The 24,529-nt window shown below is 32.5% G+C and overlaps 1 non-coding gene across 1 annotated transcript; it reads right to left on the bottom strand.

The window, feature by feature from the left end:
* Window positions 1-20,900: 20,900 nt before the first annotated feature.
* Window positions 20,901-21,007, bottom strand: LOC121222715 (small nucleolar RNA R71). Its single transcript, XR_005920081.1, has one exon. It is a non-coding gene; the product is annotated as a small nucleolar RNA R71 (small nucleolar RNA).
* Between the last annotated feature and the right edge of the window lie 3,522 nt (window positions 21,008-24,529).

Raw genomic sequence — 24,529 nt, 5'->3', positions numbered from 1 at the left:
TAGGTCACACAGTTTACTACATGGTCGTATGTCACACACGGTTTGGTGATACGACCGTGTGCCACTAGTATCTAGAATGCATGATTTATTAAGTGACACCAGTTAGTTACACAGGCCAGCCACACAACCATGTGATTTTTGTTGGATTTTTACATTTAGGTCCACACGACCTCAGTTTGTTACATGACTTGACGACATGGTTGTATGACTCAACATTACACGACATCAATCTTGTACATGGCTATAAGGTATGACCATGTGATCCAATGTCACACGGCCTCAGTCTATCACACGACCGTGTGATCTCTGTTTTGTGCTTTTGCCTTACTTTTATGAAAATTTTCAAATTAGTCCCTGTTTAGTTTTGAATTGGTTTTAGACTTTTCGTAAGCTCAGTTTGAGCCCGATCTTGCACATATAATAGGTTTTAATTGAATGATTGATATTTAATGATTTTTTAAAAGAATTTTGAATTGAAATATCATGTTCTTGTTCCATTTTTATTATAGTATTTCGTAACCCTATTTCGGCGACAGAGACGGGTGAAGGGTGTTACACTGAGATTGGGCCTTGATGCTTGCATCATTCCCTCTTCCTCAAATAGATTCGTCCTTGAATTTGAAAATCAATGGGAGATAAATTAGCAATATTAAAAGTCAAACTAACATTGTACTTTTCACATCCCATGTAGCGCCCTTAACCCAATCTGATTCATCGGAATCGGATCTCGAGTGTTACAACACTTATACTTAAATACTCATACCTAAATTTCATAAATTATTACAACTTAATTTAAAATAATCTCTCAAATAAAATTTCATTTGAATATACATTGAACAATTACCATTATTGTACACGAATTTCTATTACAAAAACTTTCAGGCGAACCTCAAAACTTAATTATTATCTTAAAGTGTAAATTTTAAGTGATGCTATTGACTACATTTATGCTACTGACTTGTTTTATATGCATAATAGCCTGCCTTATAACTACTTTGGCATAGCCTCGGCATAGTCCCTCCTGGCGTAGACCTAAATTAACATACTTGTAACATAAAGCACAGAGGTAAGTTCAGGTAAGTTCATGAGAACTTAGTGAGATAAACACCCAGATACCTGAATCATTTTTGTATAACACATCTAGCAATTCAATTAGCCATCTCATTGTTCTTTGTTTCTCAACTTGTATGTGATTATTTTAAATGCATTCAAGTAAGCTCTGGACATAGATGATTGTATGGTATGTTGTTAGGTCTGATTTAATTTTGAAAAGATTAAATAAATTGGATTATTATCAGTTAATATAGACGAGTATTCGAAAAACCATTCGCAGTACTCTAGACGTAGAAGTTGCGATCTGTACAGGGAAAGGAAGAATAGACTGGATATCATTCTTGAGTTCTGTAGACATGCAAAAACTCAAAATGATAGCTTAAAGTCTAACTCTTGAAAGAAGCAGACTGCAGTAGCGAATCCCTGAGCAGTAGAATGGTCAAGATTTTGCCGTGACATTATTAGGATATAGAAATAAAACCTGAGTAATTCCAACCTTTATCATTCAACAGGACAAATCCTCCCCACCTATTCTTGAGAATTTCCAAAACATTTTAATTGCCCTAGCATTTTTTTCATTCATAATTGATTTTATTAATCCATTCATTAATTCTTTTCATCAATTTGTCATCTATTTCTTTTGCACAATTTAATTAGTCAATTTCATAGTAATAGATAACCATTTTTTTAATCAATTCCGATACCTGTGGAGATGATACTCACTCATCATTTTATTACTTGATTCAACATGTATACTTGCACAATCACATTACATATTCCCACGCGATAAGTTTTTGGAGCCGTTGCCAAGGATCAACAGTATTGGTGAAATTTTGGTGTGTTATTCCCTCTTTAATTTTATTAGTTTCACTTAATTAGTTGTTTTTATTTTTTTTTCAGGATTTTTGTTGGCACATGAGTAGAGATATTTCTGCACTTGAAGAATATTCTTTTGATCCAAAAATTGAGAGAACCTTGAGAATAAGGTGAAAAGAATTGCAAGAAATGGAAAGTATTAGGATTGATCAGGTTGGAGAAGAGCCATTAATTAAGATGGAAGGGATAATGATATTCCTTGAATAATAGATGATAGAGATAGACCCATCTGAGAACGTGTAGTGCTGATCTTGGAACTTGATGCGATTACTTCCCCAACAACTCAGGTGTCATCTTTAACGAACATGATTAAAACACTGAAAAAACCAGTTGCAGTGTAGGAAATGAAAACAATTGAGTTAGCATGTGTTTATTACGAAGAAGATCATGTTTTTGATGAATGCCCATCGAACCCAACGTCAGTTTATTGTATGGAAAATTTTAATTGCAATAACAACAACTCATATTCCAACACATATAATCTGGGGTGGAAGCAGCATCCCAATTTCAGTTGGAGTAATCAAGGGGTGGGAAATTCAAGCAATGCTATTTGATAGAATGTTACGAGTGCACCATCTGGATAAAATTAGCCCATTCCATAGCAAAATGCTCAAAAAAATTTAGCTTCGAGTTATTCATCTATGGAAGCTCTATTGAAGGAATACATGGCCAAGCATGATGCTATCATTCAAAGTCAAGCTGCATCTTTAGAAGCTTTAGAAAATCAAGTGGGGAAAATTGCCAAAGCATTAAGCTCAAGACCGCAAGGAACACTACCGAGTGATACCAAAAATTCACGATCTCAAGGGAAGGAATAGTGCAAAGCCATTACACTCAGAAGTGGTACGCAACTACCAAGAGTTGTTAATGACACCATTATTGAAGAAGGTAGTTCGAATTTCACTATAAGAAGAATTTAGAACTTGTAGTGGAGTAGGCTACAAAAGAAAAGAGCAACTAGAAAAATGTTGAAACAAATTCATCTTGTATTGCCAATAAAAATGCCACAACAAAACAACATCAACAAATAGAAGGAAGGCCACCACCACCTTTTCCTTAGCGTTTTAAAAAATCTAAGCAATATTTTCAATTCAAGAAATTCTTGGATGTCCTGGATCAATTACATATCAACATACCGTTGGTGGAAGCATTGGAACAAATGTCCAATTATGTGAAATTCTTGAAAGATATCTTATCAAAAAGAAAAGGTTAGGGGAGTTTGAAATTGTTGCTCTCACTGAAGGGTGCACAAAAATGCTAAGAAATAAATTGCCACCAAAACTGAAGGATCCAGGGAGTTTTACTATACCTTACTCTATTGGAAATCATTATGTAGGCAAAGCATTATGCGATTTAGGTGCAAGTATAAATCTAATGCCTATGTCTATTTTCAAGAAGTTGGGAATAAGGAAGGCGAGACCTACAACTGTCACAATGCAATTAGTTGATCATTCATATGCACATCCAAAAGGTAAAATCGAAGATGTATAAGGTCTTATAAAAAGTTCGTTAAGAAAATTCGACGTTTGCATGCTTAATTAAGTGAAAAGGACTAAATCACAAAAGGCGCAAAAGTAGAGTTCTATTAGGAAAAGTAGTTAAATTGCTATGGAACTTAAATCTGAGTGGACTAATTTGGAAATTAGACCATTCAAAATATTAGTGGACTTTTATGGACATATTGTTAAGTGATTTAAAGGTTAATAAGCAAGGTTAATTTAGTAATTTAATAATTAAGTTAAGTAAAAAAAAGCTATCATCTTCTTTAGTTGTTATTGCCACCAAAAATTAGAGAATAAAAAGCCATATTTAGGGTTCATCCATTCAAGTAATCTCCCTCATTGCATGTAAGTGAAATTTGTCCTGTTTTTAATGATTTTTATGTTTTCAAGATCGTTAAGCTTAATCTAGCTAGCCTATGGATTAATTTACAAAATTGTTAAAGATTTAGGGTTTTTCCATGAATTTTATTGCATGATTTTTGATGTTTTATGAAAGGTTATGAGCCATTGTTGATAAATGAACAAGTTTTATAAAGTGATTTTTGATGAAAATGTCATTTAGGAATTTATTTGTAATAGTAGTAAAATTCCATGGTAAATTTGTGAAATGCTATTTTGTATTGGTTGATATAGGTCCTTAGTGAATTTGGCTAGCATGAAATGTCGATGAAAATGCTTAGATTTCAATTTACGAGCTTAAGGACTAAATTATGAAAATTTAAAATATTAGGGGTAAAATGGTAATTTTGCAAAAAATGAAATGTGGACTGGATTGAATAATAGAAGTATTAAATGGATTGAATTTATCTATTTAGATCAAGATAGGCCTCGTACAGATTTAGATTAGGGAAAAGCGAAAGGCTTAGATTAATCGACTACGTTTTTTACGCTTTGTTTGTCGAGGTAAGTTTGTATGATTAAATACCATTTTAATGTTATAATGATTTAAATGTTAATGTATTAATTTCCATATAATTATATGATGTATATAAAATGATCTCATTATGATTATTGAACCTCGTTTGAACCTTAGGAATTCGTAGGATACAAATGACATGTCATTAAGGTTTTCATATTTCAGGTGCTGGTCTTGAATGTCCTACTGGTGGCTGAGGTATTACATTTGTCGCGGATACTCCACAGCTAGTGTGAGCAGTATTGTATAGCTTACATTCTGACCCATAGCTCGTGTGAGTAGGCCCATTTCACAGCTCGTGTGAGCAACGATGTAAAGGAAAAGGAAATGTTATGGTTATATGTTTAGCACACTTCGTGTGAGCTTTCTCGTGTATCTGATGTTATTCTAAATGGTTCAACGGGCATGAAAAGGAAAGGGATGGTAAGTGTTCAAATGTACTATATCATGAAATTATAAAAAGGATTGAAATAGAAAGTTTCAATGAAAGTATGTTATGTTTATAAAAATGATGCATTCAAAGGAAGCATGTTCATGTACAAATAGCTTACCTTATGTTAATTCAAGTGAATTATATTTTAATGATCTAACATGTGTTGTTGATGATGCTTAAGCTCGTGCCAAGATTATGGTTGGATTATACTATGCTTAATCTTATTGTTTAATAATGAAATGGTAAGTTATATTTCATGTTTTACGAATTTACTAAGCATTATATGCTTATGTAGTTTCCTTTTTTATGTTTTATAGATAATTGGAAGCTCAATCGGTTTGAAAGCTTGTCAGAGATTTATCACACTATCCAATGATTAAATTGGTAGTTTTTGATGTTTTGACCACGGTTATAATGGCATGTATAGGTGGACTTGTGTTTAATATTTGGTTGAATGCTTAGATGTTGATTTTGGTATGTATATATGTTAGTTGTTTGGTACCATTTTGGTAATGGTTGAATTGTATCATTTTAGTGATTGTGATACATGAATGGTATGGTTCAAATGGTAAGTTTATGTTGAAATGGTATAGGTCAAGTTATGGTATGTTTTGAGATGGAGATCAACTAGATGTGCATGAATGAAATATGGTCAAATATGCATATGTTTTGGTAAGTTGTATGTCTGCTTTTGAGGTGCCTTGTATGGCATATTGGTTGAATGGATTTGGTATTTTGAATTGGTCATTTTATACATGCTTTTGTAAGGTTTTGAAGCTTTGAAGTTGTGCACAAAATTCTTTTAGGTATATGTTTGGGTTGGTGATGGAAATGGCTTGATTTTGGCCAATTTCATGTCCACATGGCCTGAGACACGGCCGTGTGACTTAGCCGTGTGTCATGCGGCATGGCCATGTGTCCCCTGTAGGTTTTAAGGTTTGCAAGTCAGGCTGTTACACGACCTAGCACATGGCCTGGCACACGGGCATGTGGCTTGGCCATGTGACCCAACTTAGAGAGTTACACGGGCACAAACATGGGTTGGGACACAGCTGTGTGTCGCTATTTCGAATGTTACACGGCCTGAGACATGGGCGTGTGACCCCTGTAGTTCAATTTTTCTAACTTTTTCCTAAATGTTCCAAATGTTTCCAATTTAGTCACGGATTGTTTCTAAGGTGTTTTTAAGGCCTCGAAGGCTCGATTAAGGGACTATATGCATATAAATGAATGGATTATGCTATGTTTATATTAATGTTAGGGAATGTATGTTTTTATGTTACTTTTATACAATAATGCTCCGTAACCCTATTTCGACGACAGATACGGGCTAGGGGTGTTATAATTCTGGAATGTGAGGCTGAGAAAGAGGTACTAATCATACTTAAGAGACCTTTTCTAGCAACTGGTAGAACATTAATTGATGTACAAAAAGGTGAATTAACAATGAGAGTTAATGATCATTAGATAACCTTTAATGTTTTCGATGCTATAAAGTGTGCAAATTTAGATGAAGAATGTCACGCTATTGAGATTGTTGACACAATAGTTCAAGAAGAATTTTCAGAATTTTATCACAATAATTCTAATGATGATGCAGACTCATTTAATTTAATTGATGCAGAAATGATTGAAGAGCTTGATGAACTGATGGAAGCTAAGAAAATTGATAATGGATCAAGGAGAAGTTTCAAATCATTAAATTTATCGGACTGTTCTTTTAAACCTCCTCGACCATCCATAGAAGATCCTCCTATGTTGGAATTGAAGCCTTTGCCAGTACATCTGAAGTATGTTACTTAGAAGATAACAACACACTGCTAGTAGTTACCTTTGCAGCATTGACATTAGATAAATAGGCTCAATTGTTGAAAGTTTTTAAAAAATCTAATAAGGCATTAGGGTGGATGATTACAGATATAAAAGTAATCAGGCCAACAATCTACATGCACAAGATATTACTGGAGGATTGCCATGGCAAATCTATCGAGCAGTAGAGAAGACTGAATCCCATTATGAAAGAAGTTGTCAAAAAGGAGATTATCAAATGGCTGGATGTGGCATTATATACCCAATTTCTGATAGTTCTAGGGTGAGCCTTGTTCAATGTGTGCCTAAAAAGAAGGTGTCACTGTGGTAAGAAATGATCTGTCACAGGATGGATGGTTTGTATGGACTATCAGAAACTCAAAAAAAAAAAAAAAAGGAAGGACCATTTTCCTCTACCATTTATCTACCAAATGTTAGATGGATTAGTGGAGAAAACCTTTTATTATTTTCTAGATTGTTATTTTGGGTACAACCAGATTGCCATAGCTCATACTGATCAATAGAAGACCACATTCGCATGTCCTTATGGAACTTTTGTGTTCCTATGAATGCCATTTGGATTATGCAATGCCCATGCAACATTTTAGCATTGCATGATGGCAATATTTTAGGACATGGTGAAGAAAATTTTAGAAGTTTTTATAGATGACTTCTCGGTGTTACTTTTGAAGATTGTTTAAAAAATCTAGAGTTAGTTCTTTGTCATTGTGAAGAAACCAACCTTGTTCTCAATTGGGAGAAATGCCACTTCATGATTTGTGAAGGCATTATTCCGAGACATAAAATTCCGCAACAAGGGATTACCGTTGACAAAGAAAAAATTGAGGTTATTAAGAAATTGCCACCACCCTCCACAGTTAAAGGTATTCGCAGTTTTCTTGGCCATTCTAGATTCTATCGACGATTTATCAAAGATTTTTTGAAAATATCCAAACCCCTGTGTACATTGTTAGAACATAACAGATCTTTCGATTTTGATAAGCCATGCTTACAAACATTTGAGGAATTGAAAAAACGACTAGTCACAGTACCAATAGTCATAGCACCAGATTGGACTTTACCTTTTGAACTTATGTGTGATGCTAGTGATTTTGCCGTAGAGGCAGTACTTGGGCAAAGAAAGAACAAGGTATTTCATGCTATCTACTATGCAAGCCGTATGTTGACAGATTCACAGCTAAATTATACCAACACTGAGAAGGAGCTATTAGCTGTGGTTTTTGCCTTCAACAAGTTTAGAGCTTATTTAGTGGGCACCAAAGTTACGATTTATACGACCACTCTGCTATTAAGTACTTGTGACCAAGAAAGACGCCAAGCCCAGATTAATTCGATGGATACTACTGCTGTAGGAATTTTGTAACACCCCAAAATAGGGCATTAGAGTTTTAGGAGTATTTTAGGAATTCTAGCCTTAGAGTGCTTGGAATTTTGCGACCTGGTTTATCGGTAATGTTTTTGATTAAAGTTTTTAGAAAATTAAACCAAATTCTGAAAATGAGTTTAAAATACCTTTACAGCACGTTTGGTTCGCTGTAATGGAATAGAGGCGTAATGGAATAGAGGTGTAATAGCAAATCAATTGTTTGGTTGAATGTAATGGAATAGAGGCGTAATAGTATTCTTGTGTTTGGTTGAATGGAATAGAGGTGTAATAGCATAATGGAAAAAACTAAAATAACTAGAATACCCTTAGCATAAATTTGTTTGGGTAAATGATTATTGTTATTGTTATTTAAATTTTAATAAGATTATTAATATCAATAATAAATAATTTAATCATATTTAAACATAAATATTATTAAATATATTATAATTAAAATATATAATTTAATAAAATTCTTAATAATTAATATTCTTATATGAATTTACTCAAATAATAATATATGATACTATAAAATATAATTTAACATAATTATTATTAAATATATTATAATTAAAACATATAATTTAATAAAATTCTTAATAATTAATATTCTTATATGAATTTACTCAAATCATAATATATGATACTATAAAATATAATTTAACATAATTATTATTAAATATATTATAATTAAAATATATAATTTAATAAAATTCTTAATAATTAATATTCTTATATGAATTTACTCAAATCATAATATATGATACTATAAAAGATAATTTAACATAATTATTATTAAATATATTTTAATTAAAATATATGATTTAATAAAATTCTTAATAATTAATATTCTTATATGAATTTACTCAAATCATAATATATGATACTATAAAAGATAATTTAACATAATTATTATTAAATATATTTTAATTAAAATATATGATTTAATAAAATTTAAAATAATTATAACTAATAAATTTTCTTATATGAATTTTTATAATTTAAAATAATTATTATTACATATAATTTAATAATGATATATAATTTCATAAAATTCTTAATAATAAAATGTTCTTATATGAATTAACTAAAATCAAAATATAACTTGAGTGTGATATTCTGCATAAACATAATTAACTTATATTAAGAAAATGTTAGATGAGAATGAAATTCTACATCATAATCCATATGTTGTATAGTTTTACAACATAAAAAAGTTTGAACATTGATTTTTTATGGGTTAGAAAGAAATCTTCTGATACATTCCAATCGCGCAACAGAAGGTAAACTAAAGAAAACGATCATTTGAGTTGGATGTTGTGGAATTTTAAGCAAAGCTCGATACCGTTGATCGTCGGTTAAACCTTCAATTTCCCATAAGGTTGAATATAAAATTGAAGCTTTCTCTTCCATCTTTTGATATTCTTCTGACTTCTGCTGAACTACCACCTCGGAGGCAATACTCCTACTGATTTGATCGCCAACGGCCTTGATGTTTTCGGACAATAAAGTGGCAGCCTCATCAAATGAACAAGACATATCACGAGCATCAGATTTCTTCTTCCTCTTGTTTGAAGAGGAGGAACCCCCTTGGTTTCTATCTCGTTGCGGCTCCGCAGTAGAAACATCCATGTCATCCAAAGAGATGTCAGCTTCGCAGTCATAGAATGAGTTTCTTTCTTCATCCATACCTGTAGTATGTACACCCTCAGCATTTATTTCTTCAAGAACATCAGCAGTTGTTTGAGCATCTTTCCCAGTTGCTCGATCTCTTGCATATATGGTAGTAAGCTGGTTGTAGTAAGGGAAACTATGATGTTTGAATTGAGCGGCTTCTTTGTGACTCTAAAAAAGTGAGGAAATCATATTAGTTATAAGTTTGGTAAAAATAAGATAATAAAGACTTGAAATAATCTTACCTTTAAATAGGAGTCCCAAACCGCACTTCAGCAACAACGAGCTGCCTATGCTCGTCCCAACCAAAACCGCTATTGTTTTGGCCATTAAACATGTCATAGACGATTGGCCACTCCCTTTTTAGTAACCTAATCCTCGATTCAATATTAGGTTTCGCCTTCAACATTGCATTTGGTAAAACCTTTTGTAGCATTCTTTCCAACTCGTTTAAATAACTGGCTTTGAACCCGGTATCAGCATTAAATGTTCCAACATTGTGCAGGTCCACCATGCAGGAAACCAATGCTGCATCTTCTTCTGGAACCCATTTTCTTTTGGTTCCTCGAGAAGCTTGAGAAGAAGCATTTGGTTCTGGAACACCTGTCATAATTATCTTAAGAACAAAAAATAAAAACAAATTATATTAATTACTATTTTAATATCATGAATCAAAAGGTGAACACTTTATAAAATTATAATTAAGTTCAATATCATGAATCAAAAGCTCCATACCACAAAAAAATTAAAATTATAACACAAACTATAATTTAAAATTTAAAATTTAAAATTATAACACAAAAAATTTAAAATTTAAAATGACAAGAAATTAGATTATAGTTCAACAAGTTTAGTACAATACAAAAATCAATACAAAAAATTCACAAAAGTTTCACAAACTAATTTCTAGATGCTTGCCATTTATCGAACATTTGGTTCGCTAGTTCAATCCTCCAAGTAGCCCAAGCATCCGATGGATGAATATTTGTGATATTCGGTTCATTGTCATCCACCACATTAGTAGGTAATCATTCTCCCACCTCCGCTTCAATGGGATCAATACTCATATGGGTTCGAATAAAATTATGGAGCAAACAACATGCAATAATAATTCTATTGTGCACCCTTACAGGATAGAACGATGGACTCCTAAGTATTCCCCATCTAAGTTTTAATAATCCGAAGCATCTCTCAATAACATTACGTGCTGAGGCATGTTTCATATTAAAAAACTCTTGCGGAGAACTTGGTTGATAACCCTGACGCCACTCGTTCAAATGATATCGTTGTCCTCTAAAAGGTGCAAGAAATCCCTCACAATTTGTGTAGCCAGCATCAACTAGATAATAACAACCTATAAAATACAATTGCTACTTAAAATGATTAATTCAGCACAAAAAGTTTAATCTTAATGAAGAATATCAAAGTCCTCTAACTATCCACTTTACCATGAGGAACAATTAGTCAATGTCTTCTACTAATGGCATCTCGAAGAACCCGTCCATCGGCAACTGAACCTTTCCAACCAGGAAGAACATAAACAAATTGCATCTCAGGTGTACAAACACCTAGCATATTTGTTGCTATGTCACCTTTTCGCGTTCGATATCTAGGTTTATCAACTGTTGGCACCCTAATCTTGATGTGGGTTCCATCAAGAGCACCTAAGCAATTCTATATCACATGATATAAAACCTTGAGTTAGAATACTAATTTAAATCTAAGTAAACTAAATGTTGTACAAGCTATATATAAAACTCAGTCTAATACCTTAAACCATTTCCACCTTGTGTCAGAAGAATCGGCTGTAATTGGCTCCGACTTTTTAAATAACACATCTTGTAAACGTATGACAGCATTTAAAACACTATGAAATGCTCTGCTAACAGTTTCCCTGGACCTTCTAAAGTGATGCTTGATAACTCGATTTTTTAGGTGATGGGAGATGATATGTAAAAATATTGCTACTTGCTCATCAACAAGCATGTTTCTTGACGACTTCAATCCCCCTATCGATTCTAACATCTCACATAGTTAAAAAAAGGCAGTTCTATTCATCCTAACTTGTTCAATACAAGTCTCATCACTAGCATATACAAGCCTTTTCACATAATCCCGTTTTGCATAAAAATCTAATGTATAGGACCTAATCCTTGGTCTATAAGTCTGTAGGCTAAGGCTGGCACCCATTCTAGATAAGAACCAAATCGCAATTCTACAGACTTCCAACCATAGTGTCAATGCAATACCAATTCTTTTACGCCTCTCACGTTGTGCAATTAAAGGCAGATGAGGCATTACTGCAACATATTAAATTAGAAGACACTATCAAAGAATTGAAGTTGCAATTACACATTATCAAATAAAAATTAATTGTTACAAATTTAGAACACACGAAGCAAAAAGTATCTATTAAATGATATCGTTGCAACTTTAATTACATTTTAAATTTAAATTTCATTTCGTATAAATATATTGATTACTTCATTAAAGCATGTTCAAAGTTTTAACATTGACTACTGACTAATAAAGCATGTTCAAAGTTTGAAAATTGATTAGTTTATTTATTTATGATTAGTTTAATTAAGGTTTTTCTAATTTTAAAACAAATAAAATAAAGAATAAGGATTTGATTTAATCATAAAATATTAAAGTCCTTATTTTAATTATTGATTAGTTTAATTAATGTTTATAATTATTGAAGGAATTGCTATTTTCGCATTAGAACAAATAAATTTAAAGAAATCATAGTTCAGCCTTCATATCAACAACAAAGTTAAGAGATTTTGGTTGGCCAAATTAAAAAAAATCCTAAAAGGATTAAATTGTATTACTAAATAATTAGAAGGTTTAATATTGCAATAAATCTATTTTTATTCAAGGGAAGATAGATCCCTGCTTGCCCTCCCTTATATTAACAAAGTTTAATTAAGGTATCAAAACTTGTTTATTTTTTATTGCCATCTTTTGATTATTTATTTATTCATTTTTGCATATTTTGGTTCTTCTTATGTGCCACAAATTTTGTGGTATGATTGAGAAAAATATTTTGTTAAGCAAGAAAAACTGGAAAGAAGTTTACAATTAACACAGTTTGCTTGCTCCAGAATCAAATTTTGAGTATGAAAAGTTTTAGCGAATGTAATTTTAATGGCAGTAAGGTTACAAGGTGGTTGTAAGGTTGTAATTATGAGTGTAAGTCAATTTAAATGAAAATTATAACATATTACTCTGAAAAGCCAATTTTTTTGAATGATTTACAGTAATTAAAGGAAAGGTATTTTAATTAAATTAATTACTTGCTTTTACAAGTTTTATCGAATGCTTTTACAATTTTTCTGAATTCTTATATGAATGCTTTTGCTACTTGCTCTTTGATGAAATTAATTACTTGCTTATTTTAAAGGCTGACTTTCTCCTTTGTATTATTATGGATTATGTTCAAAACACATGCTCTTGAACTCATACTCTTATCCCAATCTATATGCCTGTTACGGCACGGTTTTAAAATTCTCATTTTATACATTATCACTAAATCACAACTTGGTTGACATTTAACAAAATTAAATTATTATAAACAGGGTGGTCATGCAAGTAACTCGTTTACAACATTTGATATCCATTTTCATATTCTACTGACTAACAAATCAAGAACAAATCAAGTTCCAGTTTCATATTCTACTGACTAACAAATCAAGAACAATTTCTAGCAGACAATCAAAACAATTTCCAGAACAAATCAAGAACAATATCAAAACAAATGCAACAATTTCCAGTTTCATCTTCTACTCACTAACAAATCAATACAAATCAATAACATTTTCCAGCAGACTATCAAAACAATTTCCAGAACAAACCAACAAAATCGAAATCGCCTATAAAGTCTTCAAATATGAAGCAAGCAATCTCATATTTCCAGTCAAACAGGCTGACTTTGACTAGAAAACCATGGTCACCCACATCTTAAAACAATATAAGGCCTGTTACATTAAAATATATAAATCCAATTAAAACCTTTGCAATTTTGAAGGTTTTTGGAACTATGGTATTTTTGTTTTGCAGAGTACTAGGAAGCACTGTTATTGTACTAGGAAGAACTAAGAAGCACTTTTTTTTTTCGTGATAAATTATTTATCATTTTAGAAAGAAGTATTCAACATCCTGAAAAAATTTGTTACAACCATTTAATGGATGGTTTTTATTAATACAAACAGATAAATATAGACCTTTGAAAAATATATATCTAAATGGCAATGGCCAAAACTGCTAAGATTTAGCTTTTATTTTATGCAAAATGATACTACATTGGAACTTCCTTGTTATAAAAAAGGAATGCATCACATGTGCATGATAGAATTAGGAAAAGTTAAGAGATGGAAGAATAAGACTAAACAAAGTTTTAACCTTATTGGTTGTTCTAGTCATTGTTAATTGAAATTTAGGATACCATTAGTTAATCATTCAACTAACACCTGTTACTATTTATATATCAAGAAACATATCATTTTTGTATTAATTATAATGTTTTGTATAAAATTAGTTAAAACTTAATTTTCATGTAAAATTTCAAGCAAGTGGAGTCAAACAATAAGACGGAGCCGAAGAGAGAACCTTTGTCTTATTTATACATGTGGTCTTATATTGATTTTATTGGCAACATCGAGTTCTGTTTTAATTAGATGTATTCAATAATTTTTGATGTATGTCGGGCACTAGCATTTGCAATACATTTCAAGGGAGGATAACCAACTGCTGACCATATAACTAAAATGGTCTTGAACAAGAAAGAGGGGCTGCAGGTGCTCGATGATTCTTCTAAGGAGATGCTAGTAATCTTATAAAACAAGTGGTGTTTTTGCTTAGTTTAATATAATGTAATACTAACTGTAATTGCAGATGTGATCAGTAATCCCTCTACCTATCAAAATTTGCTGGATTAAACTAAATCAGATAAAGGATGATTACCAACAGGTATCTATGCATAATTCTGCAGAATTAGCATGTTCCATTGGAAAATATTGTTCTAAACTATGACCCTTTTGTTGCAGATGTAATTCTTGAACAAGAAAGAGGGGCTGCAGGTGCTCGATGATTCTTCTAAGGAAATGCTAGTAATCTTATAAAACAAGTGGTGTTTTTTCTTAGTTTAATATAATGTAATTCTAACTGTAATTGCAGATGTGATCAGTAATCCCTCTATATCAAAATTTGCTGGATTAAACTGAATCAGATAAAGGATGATTGCCAACAGGTATCTATGCATAATTCTGCAGAATTAGCATGTTCCATTGGAAAATATTGTTCTAAACTATGACTCTTTTGTTGCAGCAAAGCCTACCATGTTATGAGGTTGAGTCAATTTTGGGCATATTTCAGCAAAGCCTACCATTATCACCACTGCCTCTAAAGGAATGACAGTCCCTTACATCACTGCAAGGATTTTATATACCAAATTTTCTTACACCTTTAAATAGATATGGTTTGAAAAAGGAGTGGAGAAATAGTGGGGATTTTACATATAAAATATAAATAAAACTTTGAACTGAAGGCAACAAATTTTGACATCTAAGCTAAGGGATCAAAGATTAGATCCATTTTGTCCACTGCTTCACAGAAACATCCATGCAATGCATGTATATCTACCCCTCCCTACACCCAAAACCATATATGCTAAAATGCCATTTAAGTCTAATCGCCTCTTTCTTTATTGCTATTTATCATATTTACAAGATTTAATCAGGAATAAGCAAAAATCGATGAAATTAATAAATAATCCCAACACTGTATCTTCCTGTGCTAAATGATCAAGAAAATAATAAAGGGATTCAATGATAACAGAGACAGGGATAACAAATCTATATTTCAATCATATACATGCACAACAGTTGAAGATAAACATACAATCGGGGAAACTAACCTGTAATGAGCAAATCGGGGCAGAGTGCAATAAAGAAGAACCTGTAATCAGAAAAGGGGAAACTGATTAGGTTAACAGTGCAATAATCAATGAAGAAGTCAATGCACTAACAAGGCAGTGATTTGAATCTGCTAACATGCAGAAAAAAGCTAAAGACACTAACAAGGCAGCCATTGAAACTCATTACAGAGAGAAAAAGAAAGTTAGAAAAATTAAAGCAGTTTGAGAGCAAAAGAGAGTTAGAAACCTTTACCTTTCAGTAGCAGTAACCTGGAAACCCACCAATTGAGAGCAATTGAAAGAGTGACAGAGAGAAAAAGAAAAGAAAAAGGTCGACTGGTTGAGAAGGCCAATCGAAAGAGTGACAGAGAGAAAAATCAAAGAAAGAGTGTGACTGGTTGTAAAGAAAAAGAAAAGAAAAGGTTGAGAGACAGAGGGAGCAAATCGGTTGAAACTTGAGCAAATCGACAGAAGGTAGAAGGAAGGAAGAGGAGATGCAATGGGGAAGCCAATCGGGAGGGTAAACGATGCAGCACCTAAACTGAGCAAAAGGGATGTATTACAAATCGGTGGATTTCACCGATTAGGTCAATAATGTTAGAGTATGCCCAAAGATCAATCATGAGATGGTTGTAATAACATACTTGATTTATCATGTTTATTAATATAAGGCGTTACCATTATTATTTCAGTTTCTTTTCTATGTATATAAATAAACTGTTTTATAATAATGTCCTGAGAATAATATGATTATTCTTAAAAGTTCCTTAGTCAAGTATTATTGTTGGATAGGACAACGGTAATGCATTAAGACTAACGTGTAGTTGATTGATGATAAAGAGTTGTCATTGATATGGAATGTCAGAATCATTACATGAATATGTGTGTTAGAGAACAACATATTGGACTGACCCGTTATGAGTATGTTTCTTGGATTATTATGTAATTGTCACGACATTACTCATAATGATTAATATTTATATGATCCTCAGACTTGAGATCATCATAATCCCAACATCGTGAGTTGTATATTTTGATACAGTCAAACGTACACCGTAATTGGTTGTTCTATAAAGACTGATGTTGGATATACCACAATCTACGTAGAGGGATATGGTTGGTCGATATAGGATAAGTCCCTCCTACATAATAGGAGTAATATCTTAGGCCACTTGATTAAGTGAGACTAGAAATGCATGGCCATGCTCAAATAAGTTGATATTAGATGTCATACTTATTTGTATATCGCAGTCTGCTTAAGATATCAAGGAACATGGAATGGACAATGCCAGTGTGACTGTTCCATGACTTGTGTCCAATCCAGAGATAAAGGACTTAAGGATTATTGCATAAAAGGTTATCATAAAAAGGTTATGTCGAATCATGATCTCTTGTGACTTAGGTAGCAATGATGCATTGCTAGATGCCACTCATTGTTCGTAGCATTAGAATCGTTCTAGTGTTACTGCTAACGTTACAAGAACCTACAGGGTCACACCCTATAGTTGAAATGAACGGAATAAACCATAGTTGGTATTGTTTTTGGGGTCGCTTGAATTAAATTAATTATAGAATTAATTTAATTCGGTAATCAAATTTCCAACACATTATGTATAAGGTTGTTGTACGCATAGTGAGGACATGAATTTGGTTAGCATAAGAATTCAAATAAATATATGGTTTACCGAACTTATATTATAATTAATGTAATTATAATTTTTGGATTAAAATATTATTATATTTATTTAATTCTTAAAAAAAACCCTAAAACAAAAGGATATATATAATCACATTTTTCTTTGTTTGAGTCTAGCAGCCTTCAAAGAAAAATAACTCTCAAAACTATTTTGGGGATTCCTTCCATTCGTAGTCAACTGGGTGGATTACGTAGGGGCCGGAATCACGATAGATTGCGGTTTGGTTCGACAGCAGATCAGACTACTCGTTGTTGAGGTGTTGCTGTCTACTCTGAATAAACATTAGGTAATTTCGCAACCTCTTTCACCCCGATTCGTTCCTCACACATGGATCCCTGGTTAGGATCGCCAGATTTTTATTTTTCGCTGCGCCATAGGGGTGCCGGTGATCCAACAAGTAATGTATTACACTCGTAATAGTATTACCATGAACCAAACAACAGAATAAATGGGGCTTAAGTGGGGCCCACTGATTAGGGGTGTATTGGCTATGCCAATACACCTAACCAAACATGCTGTTAATTTTGAAAATAGGACTGATTTTTAAAAGAGTCAAAACTGAGTTTTTATGAAGCAAATTTCCAAGAATTTTAAATCGAACCTAAAAACCTCTATGCTACAACCTTGTTTTCACGATAGTTGCTCTCCCCTTTACTTGTGCTGTTTACTACTCTCCCAATTCTATTCTACTTGATTTTGATCTCTTAATCCTAATTACTCTTGATTTCCAACATCCTTTGAACTATAAATCTCCATTGAATCCAAGAAAACACCCAAAAACTTCACCATCTTCTCCAAAACGTGAGATTTTTGGATTTGCGTGAAAGCTCATTTTTCTTCCACTGAAGGTAATCATTCGAATATTTATGAATTTTAAATGATATCTAGTCCCTTAGATTGAATTTTTAGCCATTGAAACGCATGTTTTAAATAAATTAAAAAATTGGGTCTTTAATGTTGAATTTCAGGATTATGGATAAAAAGATGGTTTCAAAGTATTTTTCAACTTGTCTTAACATGATTAGAAGGCTTCTAAACTTACTTTGAAGTTTCGTTAAAGATTTCTTGAGTTTTAATGAATTTTCGAAAAAAGCGATAAAACATGTTGTAAATGGAAAAATATATAGGATTTTCCTATATAATTCATCACCTTTTTATTTAAAATTATTGTTAAAACCAACTAATTGTTTAATAAATTAATGAAATATGTGAAAATATGAAATTAGAACATAGAAATTATTAAAATGTGATTTTATGTTTTATTATATAGTTTTCATGCATGAAATGGCTTATTTTATATTAATTTAAGCATATTATATTTTTAAGCTATGAAGTGGGCCATGCATGATTAAATTAAATAATAAAATATAATGTTATATTTTAATAATTCATTTTAAATATTTAATTAATAAAAATTGGGTTAATTAATTAAGTAAATTGATTAATTAATGTTGTTAAATTAATTTATTAGTCCTCTAAACTATTTGCTATCTTTGACAGGTCTAAAGATTTTCTTCTAATTGCAAAATCGTCAAAGTGGGGACCAAGTCAACCCAATTTTTGGTTGCACATGGCTGATTATAAACCAACTTTTGGTTTAATTATACAAGGCCCTCGAAGAGTTGAAGAAATTAGAGATTTACCTGAAGATTTGCACTTGACCGACTCTCAGTCTTGAATTGTTGTGGCATCCAAACTGACAAAAAATCAAGGAAAAATCAGCTTGATTTGCTTGATTTATGGCCGGCCAACCATGGGAGATTTTTCAAAGGATGAACACCCTTATTTTTAGTAAACTATCCCCCTCTCCTCACCTATAAATAAGAGCCTCTCATTCATTCATCCAACATCCCTCACTTCTCATCATTCTCTCCTCTCTCAATTCTCTCAAATCTCTTAAGCTCTCACGCCTATCACCATCCTTGCATACAGGATTTCAGAAAATTAGCCTCTTAAAGAGCCCTTGGTCGGCCACCTTGGAGAGCAATCAGCAAAGGAGCAAAGCAAAGGAGCGAAGGAGCCTCATCAGTTAGAGTCTTGGGTGACAGCCACTTTGAGTTGGGTTTAATCTTTCTCTTCTTTAATTTAATTTAAAGATGTTTGCTATGAGTTTTTTGTTCTTGTTTACAACAATGATAGCTTAATTTTATTTAAGCTAGGATGATTATTTTAATTAAATAATATTTATTTGATTCATGCTTATAATGTTTGTGCCTCAATCGATCATGTTTTCAATTAAAATTAAGTCTGTATTTCGTTTATACATGATTGAAATGCACCTGAATTAGTTGAGCGATCCTAACCAGACGACAGCTAATGGACGCATAATTGAAATGTGCATGCTCAATTTAGATCCTAACCCGATTAAATTGTAGGTTGCATAACAACCCTAACCAGGCTATGTTATCTGCATAGTTTTTAGATTTGTGTGATTAAATTGTTTCAAACCTAACAGGTCCCTGTTACCTCACACGAATGTAAGAAACCCTTAGTAAATAAGGATCAGTAAAATGTGTATTTACTAAGTAAACGATTCTGAAAGGACCTAATTTGGTTTCCAAACTCATGAAAGATCGAGTTGCCATGTAATGTTTTTCTGAATATTATTAAGTATGATGATAATAAATTAAGTTTAATTAAAGTAATTGTCCTAGTTTATTTATGTTATAATTGTTGCAAATTGTGTTTAATTTTGGTAAAATCTACTTCATTCATATAGTCTGCATACTTAGGAAAACTTGCATTAGGGATCATTGCATTTAATTTAATTTAGACACCACTTCTCAACTATATTGTGTTTTTATTTTTTTTTTTTCAAATTGTTAATATAATTTTACAAGTTAAGTGGCTTAGCACAAGCACAATTCCTGTGGAGACGTTAACTCGATACTTACTTATTACTTGATAACAACTGTGTACACTTACAGAAACCCAAGCGTTACACGTTTTTGGCGCCGTTGCCGGGGATTGTCAACGGTTGCCATAGTCATTTTTTTCGTGAAATTATATATTGAGAATTTGATTTATTTCTAACATTATTTACTTATTCTTTTTAATTTTTTGTGATTTTCTTCTCAGGTGTTTATGAGCATAGATCGAATTATTGATTTACTCCCTGTAGACCCTAAAATTGAGCGAACTTTCAGACAAAGAAGACGTGAACGAATAGCTCAAAGATGAGTTGAGATGGACCTTGGAAATTAGAATCAAGACCAAGGTAATGAAGCCGATTATGTACGAAATCCCATCCTCATTACCGATGATAGGGATCGATGCATCAGACAATATGCTGTGCCACTTTTTAGCGAGTTAAACCTAGGAATTAGAAGGCCAGATATTGAGGCAACCCACTTTGAATTGAAACCAGTGATGTTTCAAATGCTACAAACGGTGGGCCAATTCAGTGGTATGCCCACGGAAGATCCACATCTCCACCTTCGATTGTTTATGGAGGTGAGTGATTCATTCAAGATAGCCGATGTGACTGAAGACGCACTGAGATTGAAGTTGTTTCTGTACTCGTTGCGAGATCGAACACGAGCATGACTCAATTCATTGCCACCAAGTTCCATATCTACATGGCAAGAATTAGCAGAGAGATTTTTGTTTATGTATTTCCCACCTAGCAAAAATGCTAAGTTAAGGAACGAGATCACAACTTTCCAACAACTAGATGACGAGTCTTTGTATGAGGCTTGGGAGCGATTCAAGGAGTTACTTCGTAAGTGTCCTCATTATGGGATTCCTCATTGTAACCAGTCATTGCAGCAAAATAGGCTTTTAGCAGCCTTTTTTTAGGCCTATAGCGACATTTTTAAGCGTCACAAAAACTATTTGCGACGCTTTCACAAGCGCCGCAAAAAACGCCACTATAGACAACGCTGCTAAATTTTGCGGCGTTTATGTGAAAAACGCCGCAATAGAACATGACTTTTAGCGGCACTTTACCCACAAACGCCGCTAAAGAACATGACCTTTAGCAGCGCTTTACCCACAAACGCCGCTAAAGAACATGACCTTTAGAGGCGTTTTTATCAGAAACGTCGCTAAAGAGCATGATCTTTAGCGGCGCTTTTATCACAAACGCCGCTAAAGAAAATGATCTTTAGCGGCGTTTTTATCACAAACACCGCTAAAAGTACCGTTCTTTAGCGACGTTTATGAACAAACGCCACTAACTTTGGCAGATTTGTAACATTCAGTTTTCATCCATATAAAACCCTTCCTATAACCTGAAATCCAACCAAAAATAGAAAAACTAAATGAGACTTCAAATTCAACGAAGGATATATGATATAAATTGATAACTGAAGTATAATTTAAAATATTCTTACAATAATGTTAAAAGTTACAATGTTAAAAATATTCTAAATGTACTGGAATGTATTGCATGTAATCAGTGGGCAGAAGTTGAACAGAAAAATGCATACACTGAAGAAATTCACAAAGGCAGGACCATCAGGGACATCTGCGACACTGGGTGCAGTTGATGATGACGGCTCCAAGGGACCATCCATGACGGCCATCCTCGAGTTCATGTGCATCATAGAACCAATGACCATTTCTTTCGTGAGAAGCATTGCGGTATAGTAGATACTTATCCTGAACTTCATACTCAAAATCTCCCAAGAGGTTTTCCACCAAATTATCTGTTTATAAAAACTTTCTTAAGAGACTATTTTTCTTAGTTTAATCATCATTCTAACCAAAATTTACGAAAAAAAAGATCGATTATAGAACATATTATATAATAAATCAAGAAACCAAAAAAGGCAATAATTATAATTTGTAAAAATCAAATCAAGCAATTTTCATGATTTAAGTTCACCAATACAAGAAGATCAAGAATCGTATTGAACTAACTAGTATTGCGTCTATTCATCACAATAAACTGAAACCTAGGCTGTATTCCTGAATTACAAACCGAACTAAATATCTTAAATTAAAAAAATTGAAAAAGTAGAAATTTAAAATATATAAAAAAAATTCGCTTTCAAAGTTACCTCTTGACAACAAAAAGAGATCCTTCGACATCTTTTCGACTTTAGTGTTTAAATTAACAAAAAGGGATTTAAACACGTGAATACATTAAATTTAGAATATTAAATGTATTAAAATTGTTTATCCTAGTGTGGCCATTAATCTTAGTTACAATTTTATCATTACATACAATTTAATAAAACAAAACCAATAAATATATACACACAACTGACTACCTAATTGCTATTAACCACTTGTTAACTAACTAACTGCTAATTAACTAAACCGATCTTCAACATAATTCATTTATAAAATTTAAAAATATTTTTATATTAAAATGTACACTTTGTTCAAACCATGAAATTTCCCTGAAAATTACAGGGAAATTAAATACTCCAACAATGAGTAGTTATGTTGAAAACGATTGCAGTGCTAAGATTCCACGCAAGATAATTAAAAAAATTGACTTGTATTTGACCAAAAAAAATTAAGTTGTAGAGTTTAGAAAGAGAGGCCTTCAACTTTATATTATAGAGTAAAATGGCAATGCAAATTAAAGTCTTGTGTAATAAAGTACAAAAATTATTTAATATTAAAAAATAAAGAATGTTTTTCTGACACTTTAAATTACTGGGAAAGGAATTGGTGGATGCATTGTTGTGCTGACATTTAACAAATGACGTGAAAGCGAGTTATATGTTTGTTGGATCTTATCTTCGTAACTTAAAACATCAAACATTCTTCTATAAATACAAGTTCTTATAAACCAAAGAGAATAAAAAGGGTTTTGAGAGTTTGGCTTTTGCTTATAATCATGTAAGTTCTTATAGACCTTTTTCCTGTTTCTTTTTAATTGATTTCGTAATCCAGCCTATCTCCCCTAATTAACACCCAACATGAAAAGTCATTACATGTCTAGTTTTATAACAACCTAAGATTGCTACTGCTGCAAAGCTTGTTCTTTTTCTTGAAAGCATCAGCAGCAAAGTTTTGATGTGAAATAAGAGGTCTTTTTTCTTATAATTAAATTTCCATGTTTACGAAACGAGATGTAAACTGCTTTTAACCAAAAGCTAATCATCCAGGCAGTCTACAACACAGCTTAAATTGACTTTTGGCAATTGTCCAGTTTTATTTTATAATGGCAATCAACTATATAGTTTATTCATCTGTTCAGCTTCAATTAAAAACAATCATTGTCTTTAAATTAATCAGCTTTAATGTTCTGGGTAAAAAGTTTTAGGCCATAAACGCAGATTATTTTCTAAAACTGTAATTACATTAAAAACATAAACCACAAACTTAGCATTCCTTACCTCGAACCTTAACTTATCCTTAAACCCCATAAACAAAAAAGGCAGCAAAGCACTAAAACCAACAGATTCCTCAAAACATAAAACAAAAAAAAGATCTATCAATTTCATGCTATAACCACACTATTGTATTTACTTTTACCTCTCCAGTATGAGAGAAGCAACCGTGGAGATAAGTTTCATCCATCCAATGAACAAGGTCACCAACCCAGATCGTTTTAACCTCATCCAAATTACACCCTTGTTGCTGTTTTTGTTGTTGCTGCTGCTGCTGTTGGTATTGTTGATAATGGTAATGATGATTATTGTAAGCCATATAATGATGGTGAGGGTACATCATCATCTGCTACTGCATCATGACCATAGCAGCCGCCTGCAGAACCAATGTTTTTGCTTGGTGTAGCCTTACGCTTTTTACCCTTTTGAAACAAGAAGAAAAAGAATCTCATTTGGCCCAAAACTGACAGTTAATCATATCAACGGCGATGTTAATGTCAGCTAATTGTGAAATTTCAGAGTCAAAGCTAGAGATTTAAAACACATTTTATTTCAAATTCAACTGTAACTCAAGATATTTTCAATAGAATAAGCATGGGGAAATACTAAATGATCTTAGCTTACCGAAAGATTTGTATCCTTCCGTACTGCACGATACTCATTAGTAAAACTAGAGTCATCATTTAATAACAAATTATAAAACTGCTCTACAGTGCACAGAAATACATCCTGCAAGCTTCATTAGGCAACTAACAGTTGGAATCGCTCATCAGGGACATTAACTCGAGCTTCATTAGGCTTAATTGTACAAAAAGGGAAGTTCTCAGCTGGGATTGAAAGCTTAGGGAGAGTGTTGAAAAGAGTAGACTTCCCAACATTAGGCAGTCCTACCTGCAAATGAACGAAAAAGAGATTCAAAAGAGGAAAAAGTTTAGCTTCGAGAAGTGAAATGAAATGAAATATATATATAAGAAG

The sequence above is a fragment of the Gossypium hirsutum genome, chromosome D10, assembly GCF_007990345.1.
Source record: "Gossypium hirsutum isolate 1008001.06 chromosome D10, Gossypium_hirsutum_v2.1, whole genome shotgun sequence".
NCBI classification, from domain to species: Eukaryota; Viridiplantae; Streptophyta; class Magnoliopsida; order Malvales; family Malvaceae; genus Gossypium; species Gossypium hirsutum.
This window is presented reverse-complemented; position numbering and strand designations above follow the sequence as displayed.